The sequence below is a fragment of the Leptodactylus fuscus genome, chromosome 4 (assembly GCF_031893055.1).
Source record: "Leptodactylus fuscus isolate aLepFus1 chromosome 4, aLepFus1.hap2, whole genome shotgun sequence".
Taxonomy (NCBI): domain Eukaryota; kingdom Metazoa; phylum Chordata; class Amphibia; order Anura; family Leptodactylidae; genus Leptodactylus; species Leptodactylus fuscus.
In genome coordinates this window covers 71,175,695-71,187,123 of record NC_134268.1, presented here as the reverse complement: position 1 = coordinate 71,187,123, position 11,429 = coordinate 71,175,695, and positions in this window count along the sequence as shown.

Here is an 11,429-nt window from a genome sequence, read left to right as displayed (position 1 = left end):
AATTCTGCAGATTGCCTGGTTATGTCAAGGCTGATTCTCCACCTCATTGATGAAAGTCAAGGTTCATAACCTAGTTATAGGCCGCAGTTAAGGTATTTACAAAATTAGGTGATTCATCATCCATGCCGACTCCAGTACTGCTATGTAGTGGAGATGTGTCCAACATTATTGTCATTTCTACTTCTTTCATTATCCCAGGGCCAATTTGTGTTGTTTTCTGCCACAGGATTAGCAGCAATTCACTGACGGAGACATCACAATGAACATGTATCACAAAAAGAGGCTATTGTAGCGCTGCTCAGATCTGGAATCTATTTGGTGAGGCAGTTCACAATTAATAATAAATTTAATGGAAATCAAAGTCACAGTATTGCAGAGAGGAGTTTCTAAAATGACAACCAGACATACCACTGACTTACAATAACAGCAAGAACAAAGGCCTTAAAGGGATACTATCATTCAAATCTAATATTTTGTCCCTAACATGTAGGAATAGCTTTAAGAAAGGCTATTCGTCTCCTACCTTTAGATGTCTTCTCCGCATCGCCGTTCCGTAGAAATCCCGGTTTTCGCCAGTATGCAAATGAGTTCTCTCGCAGCACTGGGGGCGGTCCCCAGCACTCAAACAGTACTGGGGGTGTCCCCAATGCTGCGAGAGAACTCTCCATCTTCTTCAGGAACGTCTTCTTCACGCATCTTCTTGTGGCGCAGGCAGTGAAACTTGTAGGCCTCGGGCAGAGCCGACTGTGCATGCACATGGCCACAAGACAAATGGCATCTTACACAGTAAGTGGCAATTTTCTTGTGGCCTGTGGGCATGCGCAGTCGGCTTTGCCCAAGGCCTACAAGTTTCACTGCCTGCGCCCGAAGAAGACGTGTGAAGAGGACGTTCCTGTTTGAGCGCTGGGGACTGCCCCCAGTGCTGCAAGAGAACTCATTTGCATACCAGCAAAAATCCGCTTTTTAATGCATTCAGTATTCTGTTCGGGGGTCTCCAAGTGGACGCCCCGAACGAAATACCAAATGCAGATGTGAACCAGGCCTTAGTGAGAAAAGCCCTTTTGAAGCTTGCCCCACCGATCAGGAATATGCCATCACTTCCTTCTGATGGAGAAACTCTTAAAGAGGATCTTTCACCATTTTGCCCACAGGCAGTTCTATATACTGCCGGAAAGCTGACAGTGTGCTGAGTTCAGCGCACTGTCGGCTTTCCCGATCTGGGCACAGTGTGAAGAGCTTACGGTCCGGTACCGTAGCTTTTCTATGGTCAGAAGGGCGTTTCTGACACTCAGTCAGAGACGTTCTTCTTCACAGCACAGCCATTCGCGCTGTGCTGTGAGAGCCGGGAGGAACGCCCCCCTCCCTCCCTGATAATGTTCGTCTATGGACGAGTACTGCGAGCAGATGGAGGGGGCGTTCCACCCGGCTCTCACACTGTACAGCGCGATTGGCTGTGCTGTGAAGAAGGACGTCTCTGACTGAGTGTCAGAAACGCCCTTCTGACCATAGAAGAGCTACGGTACCGGACCGTAAGCTCTTCACACCGGGCCCAGATCGGGAAAGCCGACAGTGCGCTGAACTCAGCGCACTGTCAGCTTTCCGGCAGTATATAGAACTGCCTGTGGGCAAAATGGTGAAAGGTCCTCTTTAAAACAAAGTTTGGCACCCGCTGTCTCACTTAGGAGACCTTACTGATGATATTCTATGAATATAAACTGAAGGTTGAACTGAGATTGGACTATTTTGCTGCAGGCTTCAGTAGAGATCTGACATCATGGTGACAGAGCATCATTTACCTGGCTTGTTCAATTTACTGATGTGACTACCAATAATATCATTGACATTCACCTTGCTCTTCATGTTCTTGTGATGTTTGAGCACCAGAAGTTACTCATGAAACCTTAAACAAATGCCATGCATCTACATGAGTGTTTGTCTTCCTAAACTCACAGTTTCATTTTCTTTGATATTGACCTCAAGCATGAAAAAAATGCAACTTCAGCTTTCTAAACACAGATGTGCTCCATATGTGAATTCAGAGGAGCCCCTGGGAAAATGAGGAACTTGTGTTTCTGCTATCTGTCCAATCATATTACAGTCTTAGCAAAAATCAATAGATTTTCCTGAATAAAGATTCCCTCTAGAAGATTCCTGTTATGTCGTGTCCCATTAAGGTGACATCACTTTCCAATTAACAGACTTTATCTAATTAGTCATCTTATGCTGTGTACATAAAAATAGCTTTCCGTGCAGCGGGAATGCTGTGTGGGAAGCCATTTATAGAGCCTGCGGACATTCTGTTTGGATTCTAGCAACTATAAATAAAATGTTGCACAACCCTTCGAGCAGAAGAAGTTTCTTCACTTTTACTCAACCTGTAAACAGTATTTCCCATAGGGAAACATTGCTTCACCTTTGTGAAGAAACTTTTATTGGGAAATGGAAACAAGAGCTTTGAAAACCTCTTTAGGCTAAGTCCCCACGCAACGAATCACTGCAAAAAAAAAGTGGAAAAGATGCAGTAGCAGCCCTTTATTTATGCCCCGCAGCTTATAATTGCATGATTATAATATAACTGATAAACTAGGTGGGCCAGTAAAGGGGTCAGTATACTGCATGAGGGCTAAAAAGGGGGCAATATACTGTGTGGGGTTCAATAAAGTGGCAATATATTATGTAGTGGTGTCAACAAAGAGGACATTACACCTTGTGGGGGCCAGGAAAGAGGCTATTATACCATGTGGGGGCTAGGAAAGGTGGTGCTATACTGTATGGGGCCAGGAAAGGGGGCATTCTACCATGTTTGGGCCAGGAAATTGGACATTATACCATGTGGGGCCCCAGTCATAAGATTCCAGTCTTTCCTAGTTATGCCCCTGGCATCAAGGTTTTCCTTTTGATAACAGTTCACTGATAACAAAACCAGTGGATCTCAAGGCACCCATCAACTCAGGTGACAGAACCCCCTAACAGGCGCCCAGGAACAATCATTCCCCATTGGAATTTTGTCAGATCTAACATTTCATGCCAATAACACAAATAAATAGATCTTTAGAACAGCACAAATAATAAAGTTTTTCAATGGACATATAAGTTGTGTGACTGAGAAGATGTAAAGGGATTCCATACAAATTTATACAAAGAAATAAAGTACTGAGCTTTTGTGAAATTGTAACAACCTTTTCCCATCTATATGGAAGTATTCTCCCCTAGAACTGGGATAGGGAACCTTCGGCTCTCCAGCTTTTCAATAATACAACTCCCATCATGCATACTTGCTTTGCTGCCCTTGGCACTGAAGAGCTGAAGGTTCCCTAACCCTGCACTAGAAGAATTTCTCCATACACTTAGAGCCAGCATAGAACTGAACAGGGACTCTACTGCTCCATACTAGTGGAGACATTCATGCTTTGTTCCACTTTTGGTATTATTTGTTGAAATTGTGCATTATTTTACACAATTTTGCATGCATGGCCACTACAACATTTATTTCTATGGGACTTTCAGGATGGCAGTCTCTGGCAGTTCCATGGAAGTGAAAGGAAGGGTAGCTGTTTATTCACATTTCTGCTCCATTCACATGGGACCCTCTTGTGCTCCCTTTTTCATAATACTGAGGTCCCAGTGACCAGACATTTATCCTGTATCCTGTGGCGATAACTATCCATAGGAAACCTGTTTAAGAAGAAATTATCATCAATATCACTTATTAATAGAAGCTAAATCAGAGACTGGTACCAGTCATAGTAAGGGCTCGGGTGTATACTGTGCTCATGATTTAACCGGTTAAGGACCAGGCCCAAAAGTATGTTAAAGACCAGGTCTCTTTTTTCAAAACTGACGTGTCACTTTAAATGGCAATAACTTTGAGACGCTTTAACTTACAAAAATGATTTTGAGATTGTTTTTTTCGTAACACATTATACTTCATGTTAGTGGTAAACACTAATCAATATTTTTGCATTTATTTATAAAAAAACTAGGAAATTTGATGGAAATTTGAAAAAAATTGCAATTTTCAAAATGTGAAATTCTCTACTTTTCAAGCAGATAGTCATACCATCCAAATACATGAATAAATATTATCTCCCATATCTCTGCTTTATATTGGCATCATCTTTTGATTGTCTTTTAATTTATTTTGGACGTCACAAGGCTTAAAAGTGTAACAGCGATTTTCCAGATTTACAAGAAAATTCTCCAAACCAATTTTTTAGGGACCACTTCAGTTCTGAAAGTAATTATAAAGGCCTGTATAATAGAAACCCCCATAAATTACCCCATTTTCAAAACTGCACCCCTCAAATTATTCAAAACAGCATTTGGGATGTTTGTTAACCCTTTAAGCATTTCATAAGAATAAAAATAATATGGCAGTGAAATTTAGACATTTCATTTTTTTTCACTAATACATTCATTTAGACCTAAAATTAACAAATTCACAAAGGGTTAAAGGAGAAAATACATCTGATAGTTTATTGTGCAATTTCTCCCGTGCACAGAAATACCCCACATGTGGGTATAAACTGACTTTTGGGCACACGACAGTGCATGGAAGGGAAGGAGCGACACTGGGTGTTTGAACAGCAGATTTTGCTGGAATAATTTTCAGGCGCCATGCCTTATTTGCAGAGACCCTAGAGTACCAAAACAATGGAAACCCCCCAAAAGTTACCCCATTTTAGAATCCACACCCCTCACAGAATTCATCAAGGGGTATAGTCAGCATTTAGACCCTACAGTTGTTTCACAGATTTTACTAACATTGGGATGTGTAAATGAAGGGGTTAAAGGAGTAAAAGCCCCCCACAGTTTGTTAAACAATTTCTCCTGAACACGGCAATACCCCATATGTGGCTATAATCTGCTGTATGGGAACATGGCGGGGCTCAGAATGGAAGGAGCGCTATTTGGCTTTTGGATGGCAGATTTTGCTGGAATAATTTTAGGTGCCATGTCTCATTTGCAGAGCCCCTAGAGTACCAATACAGTGGAAACCCCCTAAAAGTGACCCCATTTTGGAAACTACACCCCCCCACAGAACATATCAAAGGGTAGAGTGAGCATTTTGACCCTACAGCTGTTTCACAGATTTTATTAACATTGGGCCTTGAAAATGAAAAATTACTTTTTTTCCAACAAACTGTCAATTTAGCCCCAAATTTTTAATTTTCACAAGAGGATAAAGGAGAAAAAGCTCCCTAAAGTTCGTTACACAATTTCTCCTGAACACAGAAATGCCCCATATGTGGTCATAATCTGCTGTATGGGAACATGGCGGGGCTCAGAATGGAAAGAGGGCTATTTGGCTTTTGAAGGGCAGATTTTGCTGGAATATTTTTCAGATCCCATGTCGCATTTGCAGAGCCCCTAAAGTATCAATACAGTGGAAACCCCCTAAAAGTGACCCCATTTTGGAAACTACACCCCTCATAGAATTTATCTAGGGGTAGAGTGAGTATTTTGGCCTCACAGGTGTTTCACAGATTTTATTAACATTGGGACGTGAAAATGAAATATTACTTTTTTTCCCAATGAATCGTCCATTTAGCGCCATATTTTTAATTTTGCAAATAGTTTAAGAATTAAAATCCCCCCAAAGTTTGTTACACAATTTCTTCTGAACACGGCAATACCCCATATGTGGCCATAATCTGCTGTATGGGTACATGTTGGGGCTCAGAATGGAAAGAGCGCTATTTGGATTTTGGAGGGCAGATGTTGCTGGAATAGTTTTCAGGTGCCATGTCGCATTTGCTGAGCCCCTAAAGTACCAATACAGTGGAAACCCCTCAAAAGTGACCCCATTTTAGAAACTACACCTGTCAAGGAATGTATCAAGGGGTATTATCATTTTGAGCCTAAAATGCTTCCCAAAAATTAATGTACAAAATGAAAATTGAAATTTCTAAAAATATGCCATTTCGGTGCCCAATACGTTGCACACACTTTGTGTTGTCAGAGACCTACACTCCTAAAACTATTAAGGGGCCATCCCGAGGGGCAAAAAATTATATATGTGGGTGTAAACTGCTGCTGGGGCACACAGCAGGGCTCAGAAGGGAAGGACCACTGTGCCTTTTAGCTTTTGGGGTAGAGATTTAGAGGGACCCTCTGGGCACCATGTTGTTTTTGCAGAGCCCTGGAGGTGCCAGTAAACTGGAATTCACCAAGAAGTGACCCCATTTTGTAGGGGCAATTTTAGGGTCTCTGCAAATGTGACATGGTGTCCAAAAACGAAGAATCTAAATCTGCACTCCAAAAGCACATATTGCTCCTTCACATCTGCGCCCTGCTGGGTACCCAAATAGCAGTGTATGCCCACATGTATGACACTGGTGTACCCCGGATAACGGACTTAATGCCATATGTGGGTATAAATGGCTGTTTGGGCACAGCCGGGGACAGAAGGGAAGGAGCGCTATTTTGGTTTTTGGAGCACAGTTTGGTTTTTGGACGTCATGCCACTTTTGCAAAGCCCCTGAATTGCCAATAAAGTGGAATCTGCAGACATGTCACCCCATCTTGGACACTAGCCCACTGATGGGATTTATCAAGTGGTGTAGCGAGATTTTTTTAACCCTTGAGTGTTGCATTTATTTAGTTTCCAGAAATGAAATCGCAACTGATAGAGAAGTTAAAAATGAAAATTTTACTGATTTGCCATTTCAGTGTGCAACATGTTGTGCCCGACTTATGTCAGCAGAGACACTCCAAAAACTGTTAAGCGGGTATCCTGGGCACAACAGCTTTCAGAGCGTTCATCTCTGATACAAGTCGGGCATAACATATTACGCACTGAAAGGACGTATTCCTGGAAAAATGGTCATTTTCACCTTTCACAATCAGCTTCGTATTCATTTATGGATAATAAGTTATAGCAACACTTGGGGGTTAAAAATGCTCTCTGTACCCCTGGAGAAATCCTTCAGGGGTGTAGTTTCCAAAATAACATCTCATATCAGGGGATTCCACGTTACTGGCGTTTCAGCTCTGCAAAAGTGTCATGGCATCCAAAAACCAAACCGTCTGCGCTCCAAAAACCCAATAACCCTTCTTCCCTTCTGTGTCCGGCTGTGCCCCAATATCAGTTTATACCCACATATGACATTACGTACGTTATCCCGGGTACACCAGTGTCATACATGTGTCATACATGTGGCATAAACTGCAGTTTGGGCGCACAGCAGGGCGCAGAAGGGAAGGAGCGCGATGCGGCTTTTGGAGTACAGATTCAGATGTTTGGTATCTGGACGCCATGTCATGTTTGTAGAGCCTGTAAGGTACCAGAAAAGTGGATTCCCCAAAGGAGTGACCCCATTTTGAAAACTGCACCCCTCAAAGAATGTATCAGGGGGTGTAGTGAGGATTAGTATCCCAGATGTGACTGCACAGCGGATGGCGAAGAGGGAATATATAAGCGGTGCGGAGGACATTGGGGACACCAAATTCTGTACTATGTCCCAGTAGCTCCTATGATTGGGGGAGTCACTCTGGGGGTCACTTTAGGGGTCACTTCTGGTGTCCGTTCCCTCATAAGCTGTAAATATGGGGTGTCCCCTGATATCCGCTCGCACAGCTTATATATTCCCTTCCTGCCGCAGCCAGTTGTGTTCTAATAATTTGGTGATTTTTGCGGACTTTTGTCTTCACATTATTAGATGCTATATTTTCTTTATTTTTCTGGTGACGCGGCCATATAAGGACTTGTTATTTGCGGGATGAGATGCATTTCGTAATGACACCGTTTTTGGGTGTCTACATCTTATTGAATACATTTTATTAACCCTTTTTTGCTGGATTTAAAAAAAAAAAATCAATCCTGGCATTGAGTTTTACTTTTTTAATTTTGCGCCATGCAGCGTACAGTATAAGTAACATGTGTCCTTTATTCTGCGGGTCGGTACGGTTACGGCGATACCTCATTTATGTTATTTTTTTATGTGTTACTAGTTCTGCAGAGGAAAAACACATTTGGGGACATAAATCAATGTTTTTTGCATAGCATCTTCTGAGAGGCGTAACATTTTTATTTTTCGGTTGACAGTGTTGGTTGAGGGCTTATTTTTTGCGGGACAACCTGCGCTTTTTATTGGTACTGTTATCGGATGCATATGACTTTTTGATCACTTTTTATAGTATATTTTATAAGGTGAGACGGCGAAAAATCATTACTTCCGGTGAGTTTTTTCCGGGTTTTTTTTCCGGCGTTCGCCGTGTACATTAAATATTATTTCAGTTTTATTGTATAGATTGTTACGGACGCAACAATACCAAATATGCATTGTTTTTATTACTTTTTAGTTCTTTTTTATATAATTCATTTTCTATAGAGAAAAAGGGATTTTTGGACTTTATTACTTTATTAATTTTTTTCATACACTTCATTTTATTTTTTTTTTATTTTTTTTTTTACTTTTCCATGTGTCCATTTAGGACACTTCAATCAGCAATACTGTGCTGATATAGAATGCCATGTGAGACACAGCCTGCAGGTGTCCAACATGGCATTCCGTAGCAGGATGTCAGGCTGTGTAGACGCACAGCCTGACATCAGAAGGTCCTGGCAGGATCACCAGGTATGTGGGGGCTCCGGGCAGTCTGGGGTCACTGGCCAGACCCCAGACTACCTTTTACTGCTATCGGCACCCTCCGATCTCGCCGCGGGGGGTGCCGATCTGATTCAATTGCTGGCGGATGCCTTTCGTTCGCGCCGTGATGTTTCACGGCGCGATCGAAAGGGTTAAAACGTCCAGTCGGACTCAGTTCCGACTGGACGTTATTGAGGAAGGGGTTAGGTGTTAGTAACACCTAACCCCCGTCCTCCCCGCACCCCTCCCCCCACCAAGAAGGTACCTAAAGACAGGACATATTTTGACAATAGTCCGGTCTTTAGGTACCTGGACCGCAGGCCGTAAATTTACGTACGGCGGTCCTTAACCGGTTAAAATAACGCGGTGTATACAATCCAGGCTCCCATTGAAAACAATGGGAGCGTATACGGCGCTCAAAATCTCACACGGCATATACGTGCCAGGTCACGCGGCACGTTACTCCATGTGAATGCACCCTTATACACATTTAGTTGCAAATATTTGACATATTTCATGTTTGACCCCTCAATGACGTGGATTTGAATCTATACCATGGTGCCCCTATTTAACAGGATGTCAAGGATTACATGAGCTGCTTTGTGTAAAAGGGAAATTTACTATTTATACAACATTGGGATTATATGAATAAAAAGATAAGAGATTCTATGGGGACAAAAGGCATAGATATCCCAGCCGTCATGCCATCTGGTTTGAAGAATCCTTCTTGGAACCTTTCTCTTGGGTTATTTGTTTAAGTTCCCCACAGGCATTTCTTCTCACAAGGGTGGTCTGTCAAAAGTTTCCAGATTTTATTTATTGAGGCCACCTAAAGAGAGTCTTCATCTCTATCCTGTATATTGCCCTGATCCCCTGCTATGGAAGGACTATGTTGGGACAGATGTGCATCGAGCCTGCTGTTCCTTCTCCTGCTGATAGCTCATTAATAAACACATTTCTCCATGTCTTTTGGGGACATGTATAAATACAAAGTAAAGGTAACATGGTGCGAGGGTTAAAGCAAGGTCCTAAAATAACCTTTCTTACAGCTTGGGACATTCCAGAACTGTTTAATTAAAAGAGACATTGAATAATATGATGTTAGCACCAGAAACACTTCTTTGTAATACCTTGTACACTTTGACAACATCTTGACCAAGCTATATCTCAAAGGCTCCTGCTCTATGGACCTATTGAATGGAATTTGTTAAGCTAAGCACGCCAGTTTTCAGGCGTAAAAATTGAAGTTTTTTTTTTTTACAAACATATTTTACCAAAATTATTTCACTCTTTGCTTTTTTCTGTCTGAAAATACCACAAGTTATAGTCAGGGACTGGTGTGCATTTTAATTCTGGCACATTGGACCTCCCAAGATGTGGCAAAATGATTAAGATTCCGGAATATCTTAGTTCTTATCTTATTCTGGTGCATCTCACGTCAGCAGGACAATGTGCTGGATGTTATTTTCACCACGGTTAGTATAATTTCTAGCATTGCGAGTAGTGTATAGTGTCAATGGTATACAGTATCTACGCGTTTTGTGCACACACAGAACCATTAATCATGGAAACATCAATCTTAATAATTTGCTCTCCAGGGTAGTCACTTTCAGGTCCATAAAACAGAGACTATAGAAATGATGTAAGAAGCTTCTCCATCGTAATCTGAAGCTCCTGCGCCCCAGTGCAAAATTTGTAATGGAGCCCCTACTTATCTTGTGCCATTTACAATAATGGTATATTTTATGGGGCAGAAGGACCTTTACGGCTCCCACAGGGTCCAGGAACCGATAGTGACTGCTACCTCTGCATCCCCTATAGCTATTCCCCTATGCTCCATGAATGTGTACAATACAGCAGTGTGCAAAGGTATTTGACCCATTCAAAGTGTACTCTTATTTTTCCTATTTGTCACACAATGTCTTCTGAAATAATTATTATAATCAAAACTGTATTTATTTCAGTGCTATAGAGCAGAAGCTGCTTCAGTAAACTTGAACAGTTGTAAACTTAAGTTGTATGTCAACCCCTGTCCGTATACCTTCTTATGGTTTTGGATGACATAAAAGCAGAGAACCACTTACAAAACAGAGGCTCTAATTCTGGCAGATATGGCCTAGTCACATATTACATGAGCTGGCCATTCATAGATTACAAGTTAGTACTACATTTATGACTAAATACACATTGCTCTTCAGGAATTTGGTCCCATTCACTTCTGTAGAACCGCTTTAACCTAAACATATTGGTATTGGTAATGGATCATTATCCTGAAAAGACCCCACAATATAATAATAGTTTGTGGGTGGTGTACCCCCAAAATTTCAGGTTCTGCTTTATCTGAAATGTTTGCAATATTTGCAACAAACAACATATTGGTAGAATAATGGAAAATTAACAGAGGTTAACTCACATTGGACAAAATGCAATCAAGAGGCGGAAGAGTCAAGAAGTTTCACCAGTAGGCTAGGGAAGTGTTATATGGTGGTCATATATTGTAGACTTGACATAATTGCTGCAGCCTAGTTAACAAAGACTTAACAGCAGTGGACTAAGTAATTCCGTAGTAATTCCAGCAGGTAATGGCCCCATTTACTTACTGATCCCTGTTCCTGTTCAGCCATCTCCTCTTCACCTTCTGCTCTCCAGGTCACCCTGTGCATCCCATATCACATTAAGCCAGAGAGGTGAGTAACACTGTTCTTTATGTTTTTCACCTTTCTTGGACCTTCGATCATTATCCTGAAAAGACCCCACAATATAATAATAGTTTGTGGGTGGTGTACCCCAAAAATTTCAGGTTCTGCCGAATCTGAAATGTTTGCAATATTTGCAACA